Below are 12,325 nucleotides of genomic sequence, written 5' to 3' on the forward strand. Positions count from 1 at the left end.
CAGTATTATTTATAATCTCTCTCTCTCTAAATGGCCTTAAAATACTTTGCAAAGATTATCTTGAAGATCCTCACAAGGAGGCAGGTAACTAGTAACTATGGCCATTTTATTGAATGGATATGGGTGATCATGTGTAGATAGATAAAACCTAAGCCTGGCTTCGCAAATCGAAGCATAGAATCCTTTCAAAACTTAATCAATACATAGGAAAATTTGAGAGCCATTCAAAGTTACACTTTAACGAATATAGGGAGGAAAAGTTGGCACGAACTAACCCATTTCATGCCTACTCAGTGATGTTTTGGTGGCTGCGGAGGCAACTAAGTTGACCTCCTAATATTTTTGTTGGAGTGCAGTTTTGAGTAACTTGATCAGTTAATGCATTGGCTCTTCACAATACGCCATACAATGATAGCTACAGAAGTGTCCAGGCTTTCTTGATTTGAAAGGAGTAAGACTATTCATTGAGTAAATGGCACTCAGCTAGGCACTCCCTGGAAGATGCAAAGATAAATAATGATCAGTGTCATAATTAGCATACTACAGGGAGTAGGAGAGGGAAAGAAAGAAATGTTCACTGGACTGAGATAAATTGACTGACTGTTTATGGAAGTATTAAGTATGTGTTTGGTGATGAAATGTTGGTGCTGCAAAATTTGAGAGTTGGAAATAAAATACCATCAAATTTCAGTTTTAATAAAATATAATTATAAACATAGACAAAATGTATTTTGTTAACATACAAAATATTTCAAGCACATAGGATTTTTTAAAATACTTTCTTCAAAACCCCAGTAAATTAGAAATTATCACAATCTCCATGTTATAGACAGGAAAACTAGGACTCAAAGAGAAAAACTCATATTGCAATTTTAAAACCAAATTATCATATGGAAGCACAACTTTGAATGTCAAAGAGAATTTATTCCAATAAAGATCTTAAAATGGATGTGTATTAGTTCATTCTCACACTGTTGTAAGGACATACCTGAGACGGGGTGATTTACTCGCAGTTCCACATGGCTGGGGAGGCCTCAGGAAACTTAAAATCATGGCAGAAAGCATCTCTTCACAGGGTGGCAGGAGAGAGAATGAATGCTGAGTGAAGGGGGAAGCCTCTTATAAAACCATCAGATCTAGTGAGAACGCACTCACTATCATAAGAACAGCATGGCAGGAACCGGCCCTATGATTCAATTACCTCCCACTGGGTCCCTCCCACCATGGGTGGGGATTATGGGATTACAATTCAAGATGAGATTTGGGGGGACACAAAGGCAAACCACATCAAATATTTAAGGAATGAATTATAAAGCAAGTCTTTTGCATTAATTCATGTTTCCATTCTACATTCTTTTTTTGCAGTCCAGTCTCTGAGCTCTTTATTTTCATATCCTAGCAACTTTCAACAGAAATGCAGAAGGTAAATATTCCAACCAAAGAATTATGAGGTGGCATATGTTAAAAATGAAGAATGAAGAGGCTATGATTTTTATTTCCATCTAAGTTCTCTTCGGTGTGCTAGAATTCTATTAAATGTCTCTGGAAATAACTCAGCCATCCACTTTCTCTTGTTGTTAGCAAACACATGAAGCTATGACAATTGAACTGTTTGATCATATAGGCTGATGGTAGCACAACGCCTATGTAGACTATAACTTTATTTCAAGTCCTGTGTGATGGTGGTGTTTGAAAGGTCTAGGCAGGGGACAACAAGAGGCAGGAATAAAGGCTCTTTAACTTTTCATTTGTTAAAACAAGTTCTCCACAGTATTATGCCAGTGGGAAAACTGAATCTCTGTCTGGAATTTTAAAAAGAGGCATAAAAAGAACAGATTGGGTCATCTGCATATGTTAAAAGTAAAATAACATATATTTTATACAAATAATTAAGATGAAAGGACCTAACATTGGTATCTGATAATTCTGTAATTGTATATGAATTACATTCATTGTGAGTCTGCACCAGATCAATGAGTTGACATTGAACTATCAATATCTCTTAGCCTTACAATCTCCACATCATTAGATTTCTAAGGAAATTCTTGTGGGTCAAATATGTACTTTCAAAGAGAAGTGTGCATTATGCATCATATGGTGAAAAAGAAAAAAACAGGGGATGTGGTTACAACTTATTTTACCAATAACTAGCTATATAACCTTGGAACTTAACCTTCACCTTCTTGAGTCTCATTTTTATTATTCGCAATGCCAGAAACTGAGATAAATGACTTCTAGGTTATTCTACCTCTAGTATAGCTGTGATGTTTAGGCATAAGTGCTGTGACTCCAAAAAGTGTATTTATTTTCATAAGCTTAGCAGGTAGCTAAAAAAAAAAACAAAAAAACTATGCTTTTCCACTTTTATAGTATTTTGGATTATGACATCACTATTAAGTCTTCAGAATCTCAAATATTCTCAATTAAGAATTTGAGTTTTAAGAATAGTATAGCTTCCTTCAAAACATTGATCAACAAGAGAGACACAATTGAAAATATAATCACATACCCAGAGCGACTTCAAAACTAGTTGTTCCTTAAAATAAAAGTTTGCTATGAAACTAAAGCTACAACTGTCATAGCAGAAATGGAGCCAAGTTGAAACAGTGCAAATCGTATTCACTGTCCAGGACAAAAAACTCTTTATTCCTTAATGTAATAGCCCCCTGACTTTTGTTCATTTAAAATTCATTGGAAAACACTAGGTACATATTGCTGTATTACTGGGAAAAAGTCCTGTAAATATTATAAGGAGGTAGAAAGTCTCCTTTCCGATTGACCTTATGTAAGAAGACTTTCATTTCATATATATACACACATATATATGTGTGTGTGTATATATACACACACACACATACACATACATATATATACACACACACACACATATATGATCCATATATACTAATCAGCCATAAAGAAAATCATTTTCTAACAACTTCAGAGAGTATAACCATCTTCTTGAAATGCCTAGAGACCTTACACTCATCTCATCTCTATGTTATTCAATATATATGTACCAAATGTATCTATGCCAAGGTAGTTCACATACAAAATGATATTTGGGAAAGGTAATTAAGTTATATAAAGCTAATATTAGATTTGTTTTTAAAAGATCATTTAGGATTAATAAATATGCATCTGTGTGGGTAACATCTTGGGTCTTCCAAAGAAATAGAAAAAAAAAAAAAAATTGGGGAATATGCAATAGCAGGACACATGCCAACACTTCCATGAATGTGTGTGAGAACTGTATTAATATTAATAACTAACTATGCTATGCTATTTCCAGGATTTCACAAATTAACCCCAGGGTCCATTGTATATCATTAAAAGCATCAAGTGTATGTTCTATGTGGACAATAATATTGGTAGAGTATGAAAATTTGGAAGAATAATGTAGAACATCTGGTAAAACATTTATCTATATATCATTATTAGTCTCTATTTCTCTTCGTCAATATCAGGGCTCAAATTTTCTTCTTCAGGGGTTTAATTACTATGAATGTAAGTAACTATTTAGATAGAGGAAATTTAAGGCATTGAGATATTTTTCTAATGTACTGTACATGAAACAAGTACTCTATAGATAAATGGTTGTTAACCTATTATTTACATTTGACTTTCTATGGAGTCGACGTGACCTCTCTCTTTGAAAATATATCATTTAAATTAATATAAAACATTTTAATTTTTAAGTTTAATAATTCCAAAAAATCTCTTAAAGCATAGCCCCCATTAGTATAACTCCTTTAAGGGGCTATTCTCAATAAAATCTTCTAAGGTAAGATTTCCAAATAGGATGTAAAAGTTGAAAGTTTCAAAGTTTTGGCCTGGGGCCAAAGAGCTATATGTTATCTACTTATTCTGGGAAGTAGAAAAGAAAACAGTTAGGGTAAAAGAAAAAAACACCATATGGGCAGAAAGAATGGGTATCGATGTATTGGAACAAGAACTGAGTTTAAAGAAAGAATGAATCCGGTTGCAGATACTAAAGGTTTCAGATTTCATGTTCATGCTGCCTCTTACTACTTACAAATATTTACATAATTTGGCTCTTTTATTTAAAAATATACTAATTTCTGTAGATGTCATCTTACCACACATATTAGAGTAAACTAGGTAAATAGCAAAACACTGATAATTTAATAGTAATGCATGCAGGGAAGATAGATTTAATGTTTTCTTAAATATGGCAGCCCATTGTGTTCCATGACCTCAACCTAGATGGCATTTCTTTCTCCAAAAAGAGTCAGAGCAGGACTTCTAACCTGAAATGTTTGCGTGAATAGCACAGAGAAATCATTTCACCTAGGGCAGCCATAACCTTTTCCCAAACACATACTAGAGGAGAGAAAATCCCATGACTTCTGGCATCCCTCACACCTGTAAAACAAAATTAGACAAAATGTGAAGTAGAACCATAGGAATATATTTGAGAAACTAAGAAATTGCAGAAATAGACTGAAATAAAACCCGCAATGGCTCTCTAAACCTAGCTTCTATCAAAGTGGAAGTCAGAAAATTTGCTTTAGATATCACGCCAGGACAACAAAAGACCATACAAAGAACACCATGACAGAAGCACTTCCCTGGACTTGACACGGGTGAGTTTCACCAATTTCTTGGTAAAGAGAAATAGGAAATATTACCCAAACAACTATGTTTGCTGCTAAGTATTATTCTAATCTTTCTATCAATATTCACAGAAGTTGACTATTTAGCAAATTATGTGTTATTTATACCATGGTATACTTTCTTTCATTGAGTAACTCATTTGTTGGTGCAATAATTCTAAATTAAATATATTCTTCCAGGGCTGCTGTCTGTACAAGTCCAAAGTCTTTGTGTTATGTTTACATAAATACAACAGCAATCAGCTTCCAAAGATTTGAGGAAGGATTCTCCATACTTCTCCATACTATTTTTTAGTTCAAATCAAAGTATTTCGGACCTAAACATTTACTTAAAGTTGCTATAAAGGTGAAAGTTTCATGTCTAACCCATGGATCGGTATACAGCATTTTAAGCTGATAACTCAAGATTCATAAATCTTTCCCTAAAAAAGTTAAACAAGAGAAAATCCTAGCCAAATCCAAATGGGTAAACATTTCTACAAATTTTTTACAACTTCATTTTGCTCATCTTGCCCTCTTAATAAATCAAAACGCAACAAGAAATTTTGAAATTCTCCCCATGATAATCTTTATGATGACTGAAGGTGTAAATTCAAATGGTAAAGTAGGAACTCCAGGTAAGGAATTTGCTGTTTTCCCATACAATTTTTCTCCCTCTCAAAATATGCCCCCACCACTCAATTGTTCTGCAATCCAACGCACAGGAATGAAACCTAGTCTTTTAAAAAATTAAACCACTAATAAGAAGGGAGTTATCTTTCTGGCGGAGATTTTTGTTCTTCTAATCTGGAAACTAAACTGCTTTTGTGTAAAAAAAATCTATAAATATACTGGAGATTGGAAAAAAGCACTTATAGGTTTTGAGATGATACTCATCTGGTTCTTGTCTGGAGAAATTGTACTTCTCTTTCTAGATTTGACTGCTATATGGCTTATAAAGATACATTGTTTTACTTTTTAACATACTTTTTTATTATACTTTAAATTCTGGGATACATGTGCATAACGTACAGGTTTGTAGCATAGGTATACACGTGCCATGGTGGTTTGGTGCACCCATCAACCCGTCATCTACATTAGGTATTTCTCCTAATGCTAATCCACCCCTAGCCCTCCACCCCCTGACAGGCCCAGTGTATGATGTTCCCCTCCCTGTGTCCATATGTTCTCATTGTTCAACTCCCACTTATGAGTGAGAACATGTAGTATTTGGTTTTCTGTTCTTGTGTTAGTTCGGTGAAAATGATGGTTTCCAGCTTCATCCATGTCCCTGCAAAGGACATGAACTCATGAACTCATCCTATTTTATGGTTTCATAGTATTCCATGGTGTATATGTGCCACATTTTCTCTATCCAGTCTATCATTGATTGGCATTTGGGTTGGTTCCAAGTCTTTGCTATTGTGAACAGTGCTATAATAAACATATGTGTGCATGTGTCTTTATAGTAGAAAAATTTATGTCCTTTGGGTATATACCCACTAATGGGTTGCTAAGTCAAATGGTATTTCCAGTTCTAAATCCTTGAGGAATTGCCACACTGTCTTCTACAATGGTTAAACTAATTTACACTCCCACCGACAGTGTGAAAGCATTCCTATTTCTCCACATCTTCTCCATCATCTGTTGTTTCCTGACTCTTTAATAATCGCCATTCTAAATGGCCTGAGATGGTATCTCATTGTGGTTTTGATTTGCATTTCTTTAATGACCAGTGATGATAAGCTTTTTTTCCTATGTTTGTTGGCAGCACACATGTCTTCTTTTGAGAAGTGTCTATTCATATCCTTTGCCCACTTTTTGATGGGGTTGTTTTTTTCTTGTAAATTTGTTTAAGTTCTTTGTAGATTCTGGATATTAGCCCTTTGTCAGATGGATAGACTGCAGAAATTTTCTCCCATTCTGTAGGTTGCCTATTCACTCCAATGATAGTTTCTTTTGCTGTGCAGAGTCTCTTTAGTTTAATCAGATCCCATTTGTCAATTTTGACTTTTGTTGCCATTGCTGTTGGTGTTTTAGTCATGAAATCTTTCCCCATGCCTTTGTCCTGAATGGTATTGCCTAGGTTTTCTTTTAGGGTTTTGTATGGTTTTAGGTCTTATGTTTATGTCTTTAATCCATCTTAATTTTTGTAGAAGGTGTAAGGAAGGGGTCCAGTTTCAGTTTTCCACATATGGCTGGCCAGTTTTCCCAAGACCATTTATTAAACAGGGAATCCTCTCCCCATTGCTTGTTTTTGTGGGATTTTTCAAAGACCAGATAGTTGTAGATGTGTGACGTTATTTCTGAGCCCTCTGTTCTGTTCCATTGGTCTATATATCTATTTTGGTACCAGTACCATGCTGTTTTGGTTGCTGTAGCCTTGTAGTATAGTCTGAAGTCAGTTAGCATGATGCCTCCAGCCTTGTTCTTTTTGCTTAGGATTGTCTTGGCTATATGGGCTCTTTTTGGTTCCATATGGAATTTAAAGTAGTTTTTTCTAATTCTGTAAAGAAAGTCATTGGTAGCTTGATGGGGATAGCATTGAATCTGTAAATTACTTTGGACAGTATGGCCATTTTCATGATATTGATTCTTCCTATCCATGAGCATGGAATGTTTTGCCATTTGTTTGTGTCCTCTCTTATTTCCTTGAGCAGTGGTTTGCAGTTCTCTTAGAAGAGGTCTTTCACATGCCTTATAAGTTGTTTTCCTAGGTATTTTATTATCTTTGTAGCAATTGTGAATGGGAGTTTACTCATGATTTGGCTCTCTGTTTGTCTATTATTGTTGTATAGGAATGCTTGTCCTTTAAACTCTTGTTTTCCAGAACAGTAGGATTCACTGAGCCAGTCTGAGCAGGGAAAGCATGAACACATAGTGTTAGGTTTACATTATTACATCTTCATTATTCTGTTCTGTTTGTTTACTTGGTTTTTTACTACTATTGGCCCTGGTTTACTAGACTGCTGTTATTATTGTTGTTTTATTTTTACCGTACTTGGAACTAATATGTAAATTAGAAGAGCAAATAGAAAAAATAACCATTTCATGGCAGGCTATATTTTGCTGTTATTAGAATAACAGAAAGTAGATAACATTAAATCTTCATTAATCAAAATTAATATACTGATTTTAGAGGCGACCTGAAAAAGAAAAAATAAAATAAAATTACAGTGTGTTGTTAACCAGAGCCAATTCTAATCCTGTGGCAAGCAGATTTTAAGATCAATACGATGGTGTGCATCTCTACTCACAAACACTCAGGACGCTTAGGCAGGAGGATCGCTTGAGCCCTGGAGTTTGAGGTTACAATAAACTATGATCATATTATTGCACTTTAGCCTGGGCAACAGAGTGAGACTCCATCCCTAAAACACATTAAAACAATTTTAATTTAATTTAATTTAAAAATGATCACAGTCCTATGATCTCTGCTTTGTGCTGTTGACATCCTTATGAATTTCCTTCCCTTGAATGTGGGCAGTACCTGTGCTTTGCTTCTAACCAACAGAATGTGGTAAAGGTGATAGCCTTTACTCATGATTATGTTACATTGTATAGTATTTACTCTTACTGGCAAACTTTCTCTATTCTCTTTCTGTCCCCTTGCTAGCTTTGAAAAAGCAAACTGTCATGAAGTGTAAAATCACAGGGAACCGAATGTTGCCAACAACTATGTGAGAGGGCAGTGGACCTTCCCCTGGGTGAGCCTCCAGATGAGAACCCAGACCCAGACAACACCTGCATTGCAGCTTGTCATACCCTAAGCAGAGGACCCAGTTAAACTGCACCCAGACTTCTGATCTAAAAAACACTAAATTGTCTTGTTTCAAGACATTAAGTTTATATTAATTTGTTGTTTACACAATACAATTTCGTAATCAAAAAGTAGATTTAAAATATAAATGCCGCCTTCTTTTCTGAGAAAACACCAAATGGCGGATGACGCCGGTGCAGTCGGGGTGCCCGGAGGCCCTGGTGTTCCTGGGATGGGGAACCCCGGTGGCTTCTGCGGAGGTTTCGGCAGTGGCATCCGGGGCCGGGGTTGCGGCCATGGACCGGGCTGGGCCGAGGCCGCGGAGCTCGCGGAGGCAAGGCCGAGGATAAGGAGTGGATGCCCGTCACCAAGCTGGGCCGCTTGGTCAAGGACATGAAGATCAAGTCCCTGGAGGAGATCTACCTCTTCTCCCTGCCCATTAAGGAATCTGAGATCATTGACTTTTTCTTGGGGGCCTCTCTCAAAGACGAGGTTTGGAAGATTATGCCGGTGCAGAAGCAGACCCCTGCTAGCCTGAGCACCAGGTTCAAGGTGTTTGTTGCTATTGGGGACTGCAATGGCCACGTTGGCCTGGGTGTTAAGTGCTCCAAAGAGGTGGCCACCACCATCCGTGGGGCCATCATCCTGGCCAAACTCTCCATTGTCCCCGTTCGCAGAGGCTACTGGGGGAACAAGATCGGCAAGGCCCACACCGTCCCTTGCAAAGTGACAGGCAGCTGGGGCACTGGCATCGTCTCAGCGCCTGTGCCCAAGAAGCTGCTCATGATGGCTGGTATGGATGACTGCTACACCTCAGCCTGGGGCTGCACTGCCACCCTGGGCAACTTCGGTAGGTGGTCCAGGAATGGGGCATAGCCATGGTCTCTCAGTTCCGCTTAACCACACGGGTCCGGTGTGTGCTTGGCGTGTTTTCACGGAGGCAGAGAAAGGCTCTCCTAATACACGACAGACCCGCCCAGAATGGCCTCTCTGTTCCTAGGAGTGCGACAATTTTGGGGTTGGGAGACTTGCCTCAAGCACACCACTGACCCTCCTGGGGTTCTTTTGTTGTGCAGCCAGGCCACTTTTGATGCCATCTCTAAGACCTACAGCTACCTGACCCCTGACCTCTGGAAGGAGACTGTATTTACCAAGTCTCCCTATCAGGAATTCACTGACCACCTTGTCAAGACCCACACCAGGGTCTCCGTGCAGCGGACCCAGGCTCCAGCTGTGGCTACAACATAGGGTTTTTATACAAGAAAAATAAAGTGAATTCAGCCTGTTACTGTCTCTCTCTCTCTATATATATATATAATGCCCCATAAGAAAAAGCATGTTACTCTAAATTGCTTTCATGAGAGCCTTTCCTTTAATAGATATGATAGTGAAATGGAGACTGGAAATGATATAGAAAGTACTATGGAAATAGGAGAAACTTGCATTAATTACTCAAGAGGAAGAATAATCATTTAAAAATTTAACAAACAGATGAAACTACTGTATTATTAGAATCAAACATCCAAATCATCCATCAACCCGGGATCTCTGCCAGAATTGCCGTCTTTGTAATATTGCAAAGTCACTGTTTCTCCAGCTGCTCTTACAGATCTAGAGTTCTCTTGGATGGTTCATTTGAACACCAAATTCTGGTCACTTTATCTCTATGGGCTTGTAACTCCTGACCTCTGCTTTTCATATGGTTTCCTCTCACTGAGTCCTCATCACTCCTGATCTGTTTAATAGCATATCAACTAGTCTTCAAGCCTCATTTATTGAACAAAAACATGAAGTTTAGTGTTTGCGCAATGTGGCAGATTGCGCAATAAAACATTGTATAAACTGTCATCACAGTATCTTTGTAAGTGACAGACCTACCCAAATAAAAAAAAAAGATCTATCAAAGGCAAACCATTATCAAAGACATTATCTGATTTTGTATTTCAGTAAACATTCAATCAGTCCATCTATTAAAAATAGCCTGGATCAGTCAAATGTTTTACTTAGCTAAGAAAAATAAAATGAAATCTCTATTTTTATGAAAATGCAATATATTTTAACATATAAAAGTAATAAACCTTTAAACACTGTTTGCTTAATGCTAAAATACAGATATTAATAGTATTTACCCGATAGGGTTATTGTGAGAATAAGTGAAAGAATATGCTTAAAGTCCTGAGAATACCACATAGGACATAATAAATATTCAGTAAATTATAGTAATTTGTGTTATTTGGATTCCTATTTAAATTTTCACCAAAATCAAGCATTATTTTTAAAATAAACAACAGAAAGTTAAGATAGATAAAACCCTCATTATAAAAGAGAGTCTTTTCAAGAAAAGCTAATTGATAACTTTATGCTGATATACATATGCACAGAAGTTATTTAAGGAACTATTAAACTAATTCAGGGACAGTAACTATGACCTCTGACATGAGAATTAAAACTCAGGTTTTAGACATTGAGGAGATCGATTTAAGATAACTTGATTGATTGCATGTGAGGAGTACATGAAGAGATGCTTCAAGAATAACTTCTAATTCAACCACTGTGGAAGACAGTGTGGTGATTCCTCAAGGATCTAGAACTAGAAATACCATTTGACCCAGCCATCCCATTACTGGGTATATACCCAAAGGATTATAAATCATGCTACTATAAAGACACATGCACACATATGTTTATTCCGGCACTATTTGCAATAGCAAAGACTTGGAACCAACCCAAATGCCCATCAATGATAGGTTGGATTAAGAAAATGTGGCACATATACACCATGGAATACTATGCAGCCATAAAGAAGGATGCGTTCATGTCCTTTGTAAGGACATGGATGAAGCTGGAAACCATCATTCTCAGCAAACTATTGCAAGGACAGAAAACCAAACACTGCATGTTCTCGTTCATAGGTGGGAATTGATCAATGAGAGCACCTGGACACAGGAAGGGGAACATCACACACCGGGGCCTGTCATGGGGTGGGGGAAGGTGGGAGGGAGAGCATTAGGAGACATACCTAATGTAAATGATGAGTTAATGGGTGCAGCACACCAACATGGCACATGTATACATATGTAACAAACCTGCACATTGTGCACATGTACCCTAGAACTTAAAGTAAAATAATTAAAAAAAAAAAATGAATGACTTCTGTATTTCAGGCTTGGGAGACAACTTGAGGCACCACTGACATTAACTAAGGTGAGAATTATAAAGAAAGAGGTGTTCAATCTAGTCTTTCATATGTTAAATTTAAGGTTATGTAGAAATTCTGGATGGTAATAACCAACAGGCAATAGAAAGATTTCTCTGTCTGTAGATTAAACAACTGGAGGGCAGAGACCTTGTTGTACTCATTTTGTCATGTTTCTTCAAGTACAGTCCCTTGCACAAGAAAGTATTCAATAAAAAAGTTAATTCAATTGACAGTTCTATTTTGTAAGGGTCAGAAGGCCCAAGAAAAAAAGAGGTAATAAGTATCAAAATGCCCATTCTTTTTTTTCAATCAAAATTCAGCAGAGATCAGACATATTCACAAATGTTTACTGCCTCACCAATCAAGAACAAAAGCAGTAAGTGTTGCAAAGAATAGGATTGATTTTAAAGTCCTATAGTTTTGCCAAAGTTCTTAAAGATTTTTAAATAATTTCATATAATTTTTATTGTATTTAAAAAGTCCTTGATATCAAATATTTAGCTTACTTCCATTCATCTGCCACTTAAAATAAACTAAAATACCAAATATTTTCAAACTCTTCTAAATGACATCTCTAAGTACCATCAAGTCCTTCCCCTGTTGGATAGATTGCTTTGTGCAATTCATATTGTATCTATGAAATCCAATTTCTGAATAAAGCCTGTGATCAGACTCTATAATCTATTTCTCACATTAGCCAGGCTCTTTAATATGGCTTTTAGTCAGAATTATTTGATCTCTAACTTTAAG

At 36.7% G+C, this 12,325-nt stretch overlaps 1 protein-coding gene, 1 non-coding gene and 1 pseudogene across 3 annotated transcripts in view; all 3 read left to right on the forward strand.

Annotated features, from left to right (window-relative positions):
- The window catches only part of EFEMP1 (EGF containing fibulin extracellular matrix protein 1), a 1,044,090-nt gene that overhangs the window by 168,328 nt on the left and 863,437 nt on the right, over positions 1–12,325 (forward strand). The window lies entirely within an intron of this gene.
- Positions 8,555–9,665, forward strand: LOC126934152 (40S ribosomal protein S2-like; annotated as a pseudogene). The gene is made up of 2 exons (XR_007718847.1): positions 8,555–9,230; positions 9,453–9,665. The product of XR_007718847.1 is annotated as a 40S ribosomal protein S2-like (transcript).
- LOC126934539 (small nucleolar RNA SNORA64/SNORA10 family) lies at positions 9,257–9,389 on the forward strand. The gene has a single exon (XR_007719003.1). It is a non-coding gene; the product is annotated as a small nucleolar RNA SNORA64/SNORA10 family (small nucleolar RNA).

Source organism: Macaca thibetana, chromosome 13, assembly GCF_024542745.1.
Source record: "Macaca thibetana thibetana isolate TM-01 chromosome 13, ASM2454274v1, whole genome shotgun sequence".
Lineage (NCBI taxonomy): Eukaryota > Metazoa > Chordata > Mammalia > Primates > Cercopithecidae > Macaca > Macaca thibetana.